This window comes from Mustela lutreola, chromosome 11 (assembly GCF_030435805.1).
Source record: "Mustela lutreola isolate mMusLut2 chromosome 11, mMusLut2.pri, whole genome shotgun sequence".
Taxonomy (NCBI): domain Eukaryota; kingdom Metazoa; phylum Chordata; class Mammalia; order Carnivora; family Mustelidae; genus Mustela; species Mustela lutreola.
Window position 1 is genome coordinate 10,435,230 of NC_081300.1, and position 17,219 is coordinate 10,452,448.

The 17,219-nt window shown below is 32.6% G+C and overlaps 1 protein-coding gene and 1 pseudogene across 1 annotated transcript in view; one reads left to right on the forward strand and one right to left on the reverse strand.

Moving 5' to 3' along the window:
• Nucleotides 1–1,329: 1,329 nt before the first annotated feature.
• The window catches only part of CDH19 (cadherin 19), a 96,418-nt gene continuing 80,528 nt past the window's right edge, over nucleotides 1,330–17,219 (forward strand). Inside the window, exon 1 of the mRNA XM_059140272.1 lies at nucleotides 1,330–1,476. The gene's annotated coding sequence lies outside the window, so the exon portion shown is untranslated. The remainder of the gene's footprint in view (nucleotides 1,477–17,219) is intronic.
• On the reverse strand, nucleotides 6,489–6,654 carry LOC131811929 (U4 spliceosomal RNA; annotated as a pseudogene).

Below are 17,219 nucleotides of genomic sequence, written 5' to 3' on the forward strand. Positions count from 1 at the left end.
ACATACACACTAGAACACAGATGAAACTAGAGGACATCGTGCAAATGACGTGTCACTTACAGAAGGAGAAATACCGCATGATCCCACCCACATGAGGTATCTAAAGTCATCAGAGAGCAGAATGGTGGTTAACAGGGCCCGGACAGGGAGGTGTGGGGAGTTGCTCAATGGGTGTAAAGTCTCAGCATGTGCAAGACAAATATTTCTTGAGATCGGCTGTACCACATCCTGCCTGCCGTTTACAAACTGTGTTAAGTACTTTACAATCAAAGAAGGTAGATCTCCTGTGTTCCTAATTTTAAAATTTTAAATTAAAAAAAAAAAAACTTAATGAAAAACGCTTATGTTTGGTTTTGACTCAGGTTATAGAGGCATGTAACATTTATGTAGCAAATGGTAACAAATAAAGCTTGTTTGTGAATTTAAACATGAAGTAAGCCTGAACTAGACATCACGTAGTCGATTTAGCTCTCACCGACATTACTTGTAATTTCTGTCCTACTACCCTTCCCTGTTATGATGAAAAGCAGTGAACATGCATACGGTCCCAACACTGTATCTTACTGATATCTGTGGTTGCCTCCTTACAATAATTGCATACGTAAAACTTAAAATATTAAGTTTTTTAGACATCAGTCATAATTTTGGCACCGTTTTACCGTAAGTGCTGTTCATTATTTCTGAACCTCTCTAATTTGGTACAAAAAATTTTTTAACTAAAAACAGCCTTAGTAATCAACACATAACTTCGGATTATGTAGCTCATAATAATAGCTATAACAGAATCTAATTATAAATTTAATGAAATAAGTGTATTTAGGTAATAGATAAACCAAGGAGAAGAAAAGGAGTTTAATTTAGACATTGCCCTCTCTTTCTGTATTTTACTAGATTCCTGAGCAGAAAGACTGAATTAAGAAGCAGCCAGAAGGCATAGACGCTGAGTGGAAAAGCTCTTCTCTTTTTAGTAACTTTTGTGCCTGTTTTAAATTGATCATTTGTTTCTTCAGCTAATCCCCAAGTAGAGGGCATGTCCTTTCCACTTGTAGGATTCTCTTACAGAAGTTGAATTCCCTCCTTATCACCTCAAACCAATAAGTACTTTATTTTCCTTTCGCTTGTTGTTAGGAAAAAGGAAAAAAAAAATAGCTCATACCACTTGCTGGAGCTGTCTGCATTTTAATCCAAGCCTATGAACGGACATCAGAGTGCCCTTATGATATTTTGCACAAAAGGCTCAGTGTTCATGGCTGTACTCAGAGAACCCAAAATAGCATTCTGTAAGCAGTGACATGCTGGTGGTGTGGTACTAAACGAGCAAGTATCTCCAGCTCAGAGGACTGTGACACATGTTCATGTTTGAGGAGAAGCCTGGGAAGCAAAGTAAGAACCATCTCTCCTCCTCGTCCTCATGCGTTTACCATGAATTTTGAATGTCAATGTTTGCAGAACTCCTAGAACTTGAAGATAACAGAGGTAAGGATGTGAGAATTAGGCATATTTGAATTATATAAATTGTCTTATCATGAATATTGGGCCAGAAAGGACTTTAAAAGTGCTTTGCTACTTAGTGCTTCAAAAGAGAAAAAAATTCGAAAAATTTAAAATCACAATGTATATATTGAACTGTCTCTAAAATAAATACTTATGAGACCAGTTGGCCATCTCTACCATTCAGATTGAGGAAAATAAAAGTTGCTCATTCCAGAACATTTAAAATGTTAAACTTCTTAGGAGGAATGTATCACCTTTATTTATTTTCTTCCTCTAGGATTTTGTTTTTAATTTATCATGTATTTATCTTTGTTCTATCAGATGCTATGGACAATAAAATCACCTTAAAGATGCAAGGAAAATATAGAGTAAATATTTTTAATTCAATTAATAACTTCTTAGGAAATGATATTCAGTATGGAGCTTTCTGCATATCTGAATAAAATTAAATGTTTCTTTGAAGGACAGTCAATTCTCAAAGTTGACATATAAATACTTTATTTTCTTCCTTTTTGTCAGTTGTTTGGGCTATCAAACTTTTATGAACTTTAGAAAAGTGTTAAGGCAAAAAAGCTAAAGTAATTAAGAATATAATAGTAATAATATTAATGAGAAGTGAACAATTGGGCAAATTATCAACATATTCAAATGTGCATGTATTAGTTTGCAATAAATTATATCCATCACATGTAATAAAATAGCTGATTCAAGAGATATGAAAGACACAATAATATGAAAGACATGAAAGTGTAAATTACAAAAATTCAAATTGTGAGATATTTAATATTGCTTCAGTTTTAATTTATTGCAAGTAAATTTAATTTATTGCAAGTTTCTAATTTTAATAAAATACTTTAATGTAAGCTTGCATCAAAGGGATTTAGTAAGTCTGTAACTAGCATATAAAAAACATATGAAGAGGTAACAACAAAAATATCTAAATAGAATGGCAAATGTTTTCTTTATGTTAATTTATATTGTAGCTCAAAATAATTAATTTTTTGAACTAATATATCTATACAGAAGACATTATTTATGTAAAATATTTGCATATTTAGCAATATAAATTTATATTTTGGGGACATTTGCAATATCAAGTAATGTAATAAAATAATATGCATTCATATAATATCCTTCATTCCAAATTCTATATATGTTAGATATCTAAGTACACATGTACAAGTAGATATGTACTTAAAATTTTTAGTTTGAAAATATTTAAATTTTTATATAATGTGGACATTTCTGTTTACCAAATTTTGTAACCAATAAAGTTGTACCCCAAAAAGAATAAACATTTTAAAATTGAAAGTCTAAAATTATTTAATTTTTACAAACAGCAATTTTACAAAATCTAGAAGTCATCTCTAGATGACTTATTCTCTTATTTTTTATATGCATTTTCTGCTTTACCAAGGCTTTGTAACAATGACTGAAATGTCTCAGAACATTATGTAAATTATATCTTCATTTTCCATTCTCAATTTTAGCAATTCTTTGTGTCCTAATAAAATATTGAAATATTTTTACTTCTATACTTAAACGCACTGCCTCTCTACCTCTCTTACACACACACACACAAACACACACATATACAGACTGGAGATCTTAAAGGGTATTTCATCTATTCATATATTTTGTTTTGTTTTGTTTTTCCCTTAGAATCCTTCCAATGTACTTATTCCTGGAAACTTTAAAAAAAAATTCAATTAAATTATCGTAAATGAAGATGCTTTAAAATGATTTGCATAAATGTTTCCCAAGCATTCTTTAAAAATCTGACCCATCTTTCAGGAATTTGTCATAATCGAGATACATATAATTAGATAGATGATAATGTATAACTAAATATAAACTGACATTGAATTTTTTGACACTCATGCTCTTAACATGTACCCTTTAAATATTGTTCTTTATGAATATTTTATTTATTTATTTGACAGAGAGAGAGTGTAAAACAAAATTTCCCTATAGTATTAGGTGAAAAAAAAGGGGGGGGGCCATAACATCACTTTTCAGATGGATATAATTCTCTTCCTTCTAAATAAGGCTTTTGTCTTTGTGTCTGGATAAGACATTGGTTTTTCTTTGGTTATTTTCTTTCTTTTATCCAACATTTGTAAAATATACCAATTCTATAGACATACCAGGATTTGACCCCAAATTATTAGTCAATAATAAATGGGCATATGTGACAATGGAATATTACTCAGCCATCAAAAACAATGCAGTCCTGCTATTTAAGATGACCTGAGTGGATATAGAGTGTTTTGTGCTAAAGTGCTGACTTCGGTCAGATGAAGACTGATACCCTATGATTTCACTCACCTTGGGATTTAAGAAGCAAAAGAGATGAATGTAGAGGAAGAGGTGGGGGAGAGAAAGGGAGAGAGGCAAGCCATAAAAGAACCTTCACTAATAGGGAAAAATCCAAAAGTTCTTGGAGGGTCGTGGACAGGGATGGGATAAATGGGTGTTGGGCATTAAGGAGGGCACTTGTGATGAGCGCTGGGTGTTGTATGTGAGTGATGAATCACTACATGCTCTTACTCCTGAAGCTAACAAACAACCAAAGTTGCAGCTGAATTTTTGACCCAGTAAGTCTCTTTCCTGGGACTTCATCATACTTAAATAATCTAAAAGTAGATAATGAAGAATATCTACGACAACGGGATTATAAATGATGAATTGAGTAACATAATATGCTCTCTATCACAATAAAATCATATATAGCCATTAAAAATGACTGTCATAAAGACTATAAAAATGCGTATGTATATTTGCATGCACACACATATACATGTGCCTGTTTTTGTCTATGGACAGATTTCAGATTTTATATATATATATAAATATATATATTATATATATAATATATATGTATACATACATACACACACATATATATTTTTCATGTGTATATAAATATATCTTTTCACTTGCTAATATCAAGACCACATAAATTATTAAAGTTCTATGCCATTGTATAATTTCCCATGCCTCATATTTTTTAAATTTTTTTAAGTTTCTATTTTAATCCCACTTAGTTAACACACAGTGTTATATTAGTTTCAAGTGTATAATACAGTAATACAGTAATTTATTACACATCCATACATCATCCTGTGCTCATCAAACAAGTGCACTCCTTAACCCCCATCACCTGTTTAACCCATTTCCACACCCATCTCGCCTTTGGTAACCATTAGTTTGGTAACCATTAGTTTGTTCTTTATAGTTGAGAATCTGTTCCTTGTTTTGCCTCTCTCTCTTTTTTCCCCCTTTGCTGGTTTGTTTTGTTTCCTAACAAAACCACATATGAGTGAAATCAAATGTTACCTGTCTTTCTCTAACTTATTTTGCTTAGCATAATATTCTCTAGCTCCATCCCCATTATTGCATTAAAACTCAGTGATCTTTCAGTGTGTGTGACTCTTCTTTATCCATCCAATAAATGGACACAGGCTATTTCCATAGTTTGGTTATTGCAGATAATCTGAATTAGTATTTTTGTATTCTTTGGGTAAATATCTATTAGGGCAATTGACAGATTGTAGTGTAGTTCTATTTTTCATTTTCTGAGGAACCTCCATTCCATTCTCCAGAGTGGCTGCACCAGTTTACATTCCCACAACAATGCAAGAGGGTTCCCCTTACTCCACATCCTTGCCAAAACCTGTTGTTCCTTGTGTTGCATGCCATTTTATATAGAGGATGACATATATAAAGTTACTTCTAAGAAATTTAAATTTAAACTGTTTTAAAGATACGAAGCAGTGTTGTCATTGTGTGTGTATATTAAACAAATGTTTAAAACACACAGTTCTTAAATCGTAAGTATAATTTTTATGAGATTATGTGACACTGTATTATAATTGAACACTTGCATTGTAGGGAAACAGGAATAGGAAATACACTTTTAACACTGTATATATGTAAGTTAAGTATCCAAATTTTAGTAAATTGTTAATTAGCTGCTTTCTACATATTAAGAAACAAAATGATGCTAGGCTTGCTGGATTAAAGAAATAACATGGATTATTTTATATAAGAACATCATCTCTTCACAGAACATATTAACTATTTCTACACATTGTTAAATGGAGTGGCTCATAGTCCACATAATGTAAGCTCTAAGAGGAAAAAAAAGACATCTTTTCAAACAATTCACTCATTCATCAAACTATACTGAATGCTTTTACGTTTAAGCACTGAAAGGAACATCTTTATCTTCTCTGGCATCAATTACAAAGGAATCAAAACCTTAAAGAACCTATTTCATCTTGCTTTTTAAATCCATTTGTTCCTCAAATTAATTATATTCATGATGGTTTCCCTTCCTGAAATTTATATGTATGTTTAACCCATCCCATCTCTTGGAGGTACACTTTTACTGTCTTATAGATTTACAAATGTATCTCTTTTCATTTTTCCTATATACATTCTATTTAGAATTAATGTGATGTGGGGCGCCTGGGTGGCTGAGTGGGTTAAGCCTCTGTCTTCAGCTCAGGTCATGATCTCAGGGTCCTGGGATTGAGCCCGGCATCGGGCTCTCTGCTCAGCATGGAGCCTGTTTTCCCCTCTCTCTCTGCCTGCTTCTCTGCCTACTTGTGATTTCTCTCTCTCTCTCTGTTAAATAAGTAAATAAAATTTTAAAAAGAGAAAGAAAAAAAAAAAGAATTAATGTGATGTACCCAAAGTGCTTATTTTGGGAATTTTGGAGTAGGAGTTTACTTATTCTGTAAGCATGCCATTCATGTTAAAGAGATTTAAAAAAGTCTTCCTTGTGAGGTGTTTCCAGTATTATGTTTACTAAAATACATTCCTTGGTCATTCTCTGTACATAGCTAATAGCATACAATCATGAGATGATAACCCCAGAATGTAAAATAGTTGTAGTAAACACTCTGCTAAGCTAATTCATCTGGTTTCAAGTTTTGTCTTCAAAATATATTTTCATGATCACATACTCTAAATAAATTCAACAAGTTGTACTTTAAAAATGTGGACTAGTCAAAAATAATGTGGGCTAGTCACTAAGTTATTTTAACCTGCATTCAGAAAACAAAAACATAAATGATATGGAATTTTTTCAATTAGCAATAATCGCACCTCAGATAAACCTCATTGGCTATGATACTGCCACTGCACAAAGATGGAATTTTTTATTTATATGCTTTATTATTTTTAAAAACTTCTCCTTTGAGGTAGACATTCCATATTAGGATCCAAAATTTATTATCATTTTACTCTAAAATTTTTGTGAATGGCTACTGAAATACTAAATTAAACTCCTTATCAATTCATTTTTTCAGTTTTGAAATTGATTTCAGTATCATTTTGACACGTCGAATAATTTGAGAGATTAAAATTTAGAATTTCTTGAATTTATTTTTTAACTCTCAAGTCATGGGGAAGTGTAAGGAAAATGATTATATTATTGCTATTTACTTATATGTTGTTATTATTCATAATAAACAGAATTTGCAGAGTGGTTACTTTGGTGCTTGGTTTATTTTTTCCTTGTAACATCTTTGCTTGTTCTTGCCCATTTAATTGACCTACAAACAGAATTCCCAAACTGCAATTTTTATCTTAAAACATTCTTTCTTAAATCCATACTCCCCAGTGAAGAGATCTCTGCTTTTTTTCTATTAGCATCTACTTTGAATGACTCATCTATTCTTAGATTCTTCAGTTCTAGACTCTGATCACTCTTCAGTCCATTCTTTTCTGCTTCAGTCCTTCCTAAAACTTCTCTTTAGTTATTCACCAAGATGTACCATTTTTTGTTTGTTTTTCTTTTAATTGACAAATGGTATGAGAAACCAAATCTGGGCACTAAGGGTGCATGTTAGTTTTGGTGATAGGTAAATTACCAATGATGTTGGTGTGACCTCTTTTGGTGACAAGTTAAGAAAGATACCTATTTTCATGTTCATTTGTTAACATTGATTTTTCTAATTAAATACAATTCACTATGGAACTTTACTTTCCTGATACCATGAGTGTTGTCAACTATTAAATCTTTCTACTATACAACTATAATTGTCATAATCCTGTCCAATCTCTTTAAACATTTGAGTATATATGTCAAAAATTAACTGTCTTCAAAAATTAGTTTTATATTTTTATGCAATAGATAGTACACTGGTAAACAGTGTTTTACACCACATTTTCTAAATTCTGATTTATTTCTTTAGGGTAGACTTTCAGACATGAATTCAGTAGATAAAATGGTGTAAAATCTTTAACACTCCGGAAAAATATTTTCTAATTTAAACATATCATTTCAGTTTATTTTGCTGGTATGAGAAACAGCTCATGACAAGAAGTCATAGATTAAGAGCTTTGAGATTATAAGAAGTAAGTGCCCCTCGGGCAAATAATATATATTAATTAAAAAAGGAAGAAGTAAGTGCATATAGTTGAGAGATTTAAGATGTAGACTTGACCATAAATGAAGTTTGAATATGTATGGAAGGTAATGTAAACACTGAAGGGGGGTTCCTTATTCAAGTTACAGTTTTTGAATGGGTCCTGTATCCATTCAATGAGAGAAAGTGATGAAGAGGAATGAGCAATAAGAGATAAGGGTTTCTCTGTGGGCCGTGAGACTTTGAAATGCATCTTGGAAAATAGATCTATAGATAACAAAAGAGATAAATATGGACCTCTGAGAATCCTTAGTAGTGCTTTGGTATATAGACAATAATTGAAGCCATAAAATCTGCAGACATTATTGCACATATAGAATGAGTAAAGCATTTCTGAAGAATGGATCTTTAGTATTTAAGGAAGAGAACAATAAAATGAAATAGAGATTTTGAGGTGAAGGAGAAGCTTGAAAGTGTGTAGAGCTTTGCAAGCCAAAAGAGAGAGAATTCTTAAAAAGGGAACTGCAATTATGATGAAAGCAACAATGTGCTATGCCACTATAAGGTTAATTTCAAAAAATAAAGAAAAAAAAATTATTGAATTTTGTTAAAGAAATCCCCCTCTTGACCTGGATGGATTGGTTGCATTGTAGTATTGGTGGGGGGACAAGCCAGATTGCATTTTTGTGTAGATTGGATGAGAAAAATATGGAGAGAGTGAATGGACATTTATTCCATTTCTCTGAGATTTATTTTTTTTATGTTGTGCCTTTTGAATTAATACCCTAATAATCTTTTAATCTTATTTTCTATACCCATGCTTTGTTTTTCTGCTTTGATCAAGATTTTTCTTCAAATTTACCTTTCAAAATTTCCTCCTATACATACCTTTAAAAAATAGCCAGGAATTACAGTTCCTGTTCTCTAAACACACTATACTTCTTTCATTGAGGAAGTCCTTTATTTATCTAAGGAGATTTTGGGTTTCTTCCTTTCTGTTGTTGTTGTTGTTGTCTACCACTCCTGCCATTTGTTGTTGCTTCTTTTCAGTTATATTTTTATGTTTTCTATTTGTTTTGGACTTTTTCTTTCAACTGGCATCTTTCCCTAAAAGGAACCTCATGTATATATAAGAATAAGGAACATAAAAATTGTTTGGGAAGTCTTTTTGTATGAGTGGGGAATGGAGACTGAATACTGTCAGAATTCATTAGATATTTTTATGGCAATGACCAAGGTGATTGATTTAGAGATCCTCAAATATTACAGTTTTTCTCTTGAGGATATATATTTCTCTATTAAAGGAAATTGATAGACAGGTAGGGAGAGAGAGAGAGAGAGAGAGAGAGAGACTTCAACTTACAAGTTGATGGAAATCAACTTTCCTATATTAAGATGTGACAACAGACCTATATAGTAATGGTTTATTCCTCTGCTATCTCTAAAGTGTCTTAGGTCCCGTGACTACTTATACACAATTCTACTCCTTTCTCCTACCAGATCCTGACATTTCATATAATAGAAACTGTACACATTAGCCTTCCGTGTATTAACCTGAAGTTATTTATAATATTTAGGAAATATTTCCCATTCCCAATTGCCTTGAATTGGACAGAGCTCTTACCTGAATGATTTAGTGTGTGTATTTACAGTCACTTCTTTTATTATTATTCTTTTATTCTTGTCGCAATGGGGACATAGTAGTGGCTCTCTTCTGCACTTTAGGAAGAGATTAATTAGAATTTTCCGAAGAAATCTGATTAGAAATATTTAAATAAATGCCATGTTTTTGTGATATGATAATAACTACCTTTATTGAACATTTGATATGCTTCAGGTCCAGCTTGTTATTTTTTTGTGACTTATCACAGCATACCTAGAAGTTACGTATGCTATCTCATTTTGCAGTTGGAGAAACTCAATCTGAGTGTTTAAGTACTTAGACTAGTGTCATGCAGCTGTATTAATATAGAGACATAAATCTTTACATTTTATACAGATTCTCCTGAGTGGTCAATACTAATTTAATATTAATATTAAATGAATATTTAACTAAGTACTATAATTAAGAAAAAGAATGAGATAGAAATTATATAGTTCATTTGACTTAATTCCTATTTTCAGTTTGTATTACTTGAAAGAACCATCTATTGTGGTATAATTTGGCAACCAGAAAGTTACTATTGCATAATCAGGACATAGAGTAAAAGTCTGAGAACCCATGCAAATTGTTCTCTTGAAGAGAGAGAAAAGCAGGATAAGGTGGGAGATACGGACTTGAAATATTCAAAATGGCCATGTTGTGCTCCTCCACTTTGCAGAGCAATCTCCAGACAAGTGACTCCCATGTGGTCTCCTAAAGGTAATGTAGAGTGTGCCCAAGACCATCAGCTGAGCTGTGGCAAAATATTTTAAAAATCTATTTATATTGATGTTTTACCTCATACTCTTATATTTCAATTTTGAGTATGTTTTTATGAAATGTCTTTATGGTGGTAAAAGTTGTAGAAGTAAATGATTAGTATATAAATACGTATTATAATATTGGAGTTTACCCTAAGCAGTTTTTTCATAGGAGAATAAATATGAAAATTTGGAAACCACTGTCCTAGAAATAAACCCTGGCCATTATTTACCCATATATTTCTTTTTTCTTTTCCAAAATGGCATCCATATCCTGGAAAATGGTTTCCCTCAAGGTTAAGGGAACCAGCTCTGAAGGAAGTAATCTGCTTGGATTTAATTCCAGCCTGACAAATTATTACATAGCTAAGCAAATCTAGTTAACTTCTGTGTGCTCACTGTCTGCATTTATGAAATATCAATAATAATGGACATATACCATATAACTGTTGTAAGGGAAATCACTTAAAGAATGGCATACTCTTTGTATAGTAATAGTCATGACGTAAGCCACCAATATATGTTAGACGTAATGGTTGTGGTGGTGGTGGTATCCTTGGACAATTTGCCTTATAATCATCTTGGAGCTTGTTAAAATCTCCTAAATGGTGAATCAGAATCTTTGGAATATGGAATCTACATTTTATTTAGCTTTGTGGTTAATTCTAATGTGAATAAGGTGAGTAAGTCATTTCCTAGAAATTGAGGGACTGAATCAACCAAGTTATTGATTACTTTACACTTATGTAAAGAAAAAGGAATTCTCTTCATGCATAATGAAAATTTTAAAGTAGAAAAATGTAACCATCTCCAGCATAAAATAATAGTTTTGTCATGTTTGTTCATGCTTTAAAATAATAATTACTGCAATTGTCAAAGTGTTTTCACATGGCAACTAAAACGCTTTAATATTTTAACCAGTTCATATGAATCAGGTACTATGTGGTTCTATGATACTGTTATAAATGTTTTAAGTTTTGCATTGATTCTACACACAAACACACACACACACACACACATACACACACACAAATAGAGTGTATGACTTTAATTTTTTTTTTCTATTCACTTAGATTTAGGTCTTTAAAAAGTCATGTTTGTATTATGCCTTTTTCAATACAAAATTATATTTTCCACACCATTTGGCAGTGGTGCTTACTAAGTATTGCTTTTGATGGTAGAATACATTTATAGCTATTATAGTTATAAAGAATATGTACTGAAAGCAATTGATAATTGGAGAAGGGAACATTTAGATGATATATTTGACTAGGTATTATGTAGCTACTAATACAATATCAGCAAAAAAAAATGTCAAATAGAGTGCAACTGTGTCTTTATTTACTGTAGTAAGCAGTAGGTAGAAAGATTTTCAATGAGTGAAAAAATACAAAATAATATATGCATAATGGAAATTGAAGACCAAATAAATAATTCTGAAATAAGTTCTTGGGACCATAGGATGCATTGTTGTGAGGAAGAAAAATATTTTTTCTTTTCTTGTTTCTATGGTGATATATAAATTTAATTTGTCAGATACCACTTATGTTATGAGAATAATTAACTGATAGGCTTTCATATTTATCCAAATAATGTTTCTGGATTGTAGAATGTGGAAGCAAAAAATGCTTCACTTTGCTATGATTGTGGAAGTTCTCACTCTTTACATAGATGGTAACTGGTGATTTTGACAAAGTTCCATGATTTATTTCCCAGATCAAGAAATCTCCAAAAGTGGGGTGCTTGGGTGACTCAGTCATTTAAGCATCTGATTCTTGATTTTTGGCTGAGCTCATGATCTCAGAATCATGGGACTGAGCTCCATGCAGGCTCTGTGCTCCATGCAGGCTTTGTGCTCCATGCAGGCTCTGTGCTCCATGCAGGCTCTGCTTGAGATACTCTCTCCCTTCCCCTCGTCCTTTGCCCCTTCCCCTACTCACACTCTCTCTACGATAAATAAACGTTGTTAAAAAGAAAGACATCTCTAAAATGCACCTTATAATCATTCTTTGAAATTTTTACTTTCCTAAATTTATTTATTCTTATTTTTAGCATCGAAAGTCATTACTTACTGGTTCTATATTATCTGAAAGCTGTGTAAGATTAAACTGATAATAAAGGAAATTTGTGATATATATTATATATTCTAATTGGTGGATCAGTGGTATATCTAAGTGAATTATAATTAAGTCTTCAACACATATAGAATTCACACACACACACACACACACACACACACAGCATGACCCTTGACATAAATGAAGTTTTCCTTCTGCTTGATTTCTAAGTTTGTTTGTTTTTTAAATTTTATTTATTTGAGAGAAAGAGCACAAGCAGGGGTAGAGGGAGAAGCAGGCTCCCACTGAACAGGGAGCCCAACACAAGGCTCTATCATGACCTGAGCTGAAGGCAGACACCCAACAGACTGAGCCACCCACGCTCCCCTTTCTATTTGTTTAGACAAAATTTTTGTTGGTGAGTGTAATGCAACTTTGATTCCTTCTAGTCATAAAAATTAAAAATGAATCAGATTCAACTAATTATAAAAATAAAATATACTTGGGATCAATTAAAGCTAAATCTACTCTTATAAAACATAATACAGTAATCCAAATTATGACAATTCCTCAACTCAATTTATATAGATATAATATCCTAATGCCAAAAAAGACAATGTAGGAAAGAAATAGTAGAATAATTTTGCATATGATATTAGCTAGAAATCACCATATGCTATATAGTCTATATTGTATAACTTAGAATTTATATTCTATATAACATTTATACCAACAACATATATCATAGATAATATATAATATAGATTATACTTTATGTATTGTTTTGCATACAAAGTGGTGTGCATACATTAGGAATGCAAGCATGTCTCAATATTATTGAATCTGTTCTCTCTATTCTGTACCTTATCAGACCAAAGGAAAAGAAAGTAACCATATGGTAATCTCAATTCATAGTCTCAATTTTAAATAAGCACATATTTATAACAAAAAATTTATTTTTTTTCAAGATTTATTTATTTGAGAGAAAGAAAGAGGGAACATGTGAGTGGGAGAGGGGCAGAGGGAGGGAGAGAATCCTCAAACATATTCCCCCGCTGAGCGTGGAGCTGGTTCTCAGGGCCCTAAGATAATAACCTGAGCTAAAATCAAAAGTCAGAAGCTTTAACTGACTGAGTCACCCAGACATCTTAACAAAAACTCCTTAAAGCTAGAAATACTCACTAAAATCCTCTCCATGTGAAAATTTGGAAAAAAGTGGGAATTTTGGAATTTTATGTGTGTATATATGCCTGCATGTAATGAACTTTTAAGTTACTTGTTACTTGGTGTTGTGAGATAAGAGAGCCTTTGGCTGTCACCCACCACATCCCATGTGCATTTGACTTTTCAGAGTTTCCTCTATGGCACTCAACTCAAACACGTGGTTATAGGCTCTGGATTTGAATTGGGAGTAGAAATCTACAGGACTGAACATACAAGTGTCCACGATAGTAATTCAACTCAGTTTTCCCGAACTAAATAAGTTGAATTGAATCCATCAGTCCGGTAATTATTAGGAAGTTAGGATTTAACAGTTGGGTTAGTGGGCAGGAGAAGGAAGAAATATAATTATTAGTACTGTTGGAGATTTAGGTATATCTATGTTTTAATCTTTAAAAATGTAAACATTAAAATATAACAAAGGGTTATTATTTGAAAAAGGGTATTATTTGAAATCACAAGGAAAAATTAAACTCTGTGTGAAAGATTTTAAGTATTTGCTTTAAAATTCATGAGGGGGTTGCCTAGGTGGCCCAGTCAGTTAAGCATCCAAGTCTTGAGTTCAGCTCAGGTCATGATCTCAGGGTTGTGAGATTAAGCCCCGTGTGAGCTCTGTGCTCAACAGGGAGTCTGCTTTCTCTCCCTCTCCCTCTGCCCCTCCTCCCACTCTCTCCTCCTGAAATAAATAAATAAAATCTTTTAAAAATAAAAATAAATAATTAGTGAGCAAATGGCCAGATAATTCATTCATTACCTAAAATTATGGAGCAGATACCCTAGAAATATCAAGACTGGGTTGAATTACAGAAACCAAGCCTTGACATACACACAGGAAGGAATAGCTGAATTATATGGGCTATGGAGATTTCTACCCTATTTAATGAACCTTAATATCTTAACTTGGAAATGGCTGATTATCTTGGACTGTTGTTTGGAATAATGCTTTTGAAATTAATATGCAAATGTACTTGTCCCTGGGCACATCATATTTCTCTCCAACCCTGACCCTGTTCAACTTGTATTCTTTCAGGTTAGGTATTTTTATCTCTTTTATTACTCTGACAAGACTTTATTCCAGTTATTATCTATAGCTGGCCTTTGTGACTCCTTTTTTCCCATTAGTTTATATAAGCTCACTTTGATCTTCTTTCTTTTCTTTTTAAATGGAGGTTAATAATTAGTATCTCACAGAATTACAAAGAAAATTAACAAGAGAAAACATGAAGTACATATTATGTTTCCAGGAATATAGTTGGGGATTGTATTAGGGGGCTAGGCTATCTAGCCAAGCAGCTACCACTTCTTTACCTCGTACCACAAATATTTAATGAAAGTCATGAGGGTACACTATTGAGTTCCATACAGTTACCAGTGCCCTAAGCTTGATTGAGGTTCTGCTGTCTCATAGCTAGAATATTGGAGTGCCAAAAGAAGGGAGGGATAAAAACAAAGCCTTTTACTGCTCTATTTCTGAGGTGAAAGCCATCAATTACTTACAGATAGTTAGGAAACTAATCACATAATCCTGCCAAATTATAGGAATGATATTGATGAGCAATAGTATGTCTCCTACAGTGATTAAAAGATGTTAGTTATTTTTATTACTCTCTGATGTCTCTTCCCTGCCACTTCAGTGTACTAATCATCCAGAGGTTAGGGATGGATTATGAAATCCTAACGAATTAAAGGTAATGTTTTCTTAGAGCAATGGAGTGAAAGGGAAGATATCATGATAACAATGACATAACTGAGTGTAGAATCACCAAGTGCTCACTTAGAATTTCTGCCTGTAAGTTTTACAGGTAGCTACCTCAGTATTTCTAAACCCACTTTTGACATTCCCTAGACCATCTCTCTTGAAATCCAGTTGGCCATCATGTTTAGTCAGTGCTGGTTCTGTGTTATTTATTGATTCTCTTACTCGTACTATTTCACATTAGTCTGAGTGCTGGGAGACATCGGCACCTTGAATCTCTGATACCAAGATCTAAATGTGTGAAGCAAGCAAATTTTATAAAACATCAGTGTGAAACAAATGGTAAAACACAGCTCTTAGGACTGTGAGTGATTAAACTATTACAGAGGAAGTATTTAGAAATTGTTTTCTGGGGCACCTGGGTGGCTAAGAGGATTAATAAGCCTCTGCTTTCAGCTCAGGTCATAGCCCCAGGGTTCCAGGGTCCGGCTCTGTGCTCAACGGGAGTCTGCTTCTTTCTCTTCCTCTGCCTGCCATTTCCTGTTTGTGCTCTGTCAAATAAATAAATAAAATCTTTAAAAAAAAAAAAAAGAAGAAATTGTTTTCTTTCTTAATTCAAGGAGTTATATATTTATAGAAAGAAAAAAAAATGGAGGCTTTGAAATGTGTATTAACACTCCTCTTTTATCCCTTGAGTCCCTTTATAATGTCTGGTTGAGCAGTAGCATGGGTGATTGTGAGAGGTTTATACTATAGCTCCAAGTCTAATTTTTTTAATATAACAGACACAGGTTCAATATCCATTCCAAAAAAATGTACTGTATATTTGTGTAAACCTATTTAAGACCTTGTCTATTTACTTAAATACAAAAGTAAGTATATTAATGCTGGGAAATGTTAGGTTGTTGAACTGTTTCAGCTGAACTATCTTGAGAAATCGGTATTGTCTGTTATGTTAATTCCTGCCTTCATGTCTGCCTTTATATTTAATTTTATAGAGCTATATATTTTTTACTTTAATCAGTTTTATTTTAATCATTTAATATGATGTTAGCTTTTAATTAAATATTTTGCATCTTTATCAGCGCTTGAAAACATCTGCAATTCCAGACATTGAAATTTTGCTTCTCTGGATCTATTGGGTTGGGCCCTTGCCTGTTCATCACTCACTTCAAGGTGCCTATGTGTTCAGAAGTTAGATGTGCTTATTTAAAAGAACAAACTGAGGGTTGCTGGAGGGGAGATGGGTGAGGCATGGACTAGACTGGGGATGGACATCAAGGAGGGCCCTGGTGATAAGCACTGGGTGTTACTGTAAAGTGATGAATCTCTAAATTCTACTCCTGAAACCAGTACTACACTATATGTGAACTAACTAGAATTTAAGCAAAGACCTAAAAATATAAGTTGACGAAGAGAAATGTTTTATATTATTTTTAGGCAGTGTTTTAGAAACCATGATTTTGAGAGTTTTCCTTTTTCCCCTAAGCTTTAGAACGTCCTGACCATTGCAAATTATTAGTCTTTTGATATATCATTTTGACCAAGCCACTCACAGTTTTCTAAAGATGGAGACATTATATTAATTGCCATCTGTTTTTCTCTATGAGAAGCTGACTTAGTTGAACCTTGTTTTAGCTTTCCACAAGCCTTCCAGAATACATTATATTTTTATAAGTTTTCACAGATGGAATAATTGTCTTTATGTAACCAAGAAGAGGTCATAGAAAAGACAATTCATAATTAGATTCAGTTACAAACTGTATAAGTGCATAGATTATAATATTTTTCATCCCTTAAGTCATAATTAGTCCTCTTTGAAAACATAATTGCTCTGAATCACACTGAGATTATTTTTAGCCAATATATGTCCATGCAATATCACATATTATTTCAGGCATCATGATATTTATATGTCATGGTCACATAGTCATGCTTAGAATAAAAAATGACATTAAAATCATTTGA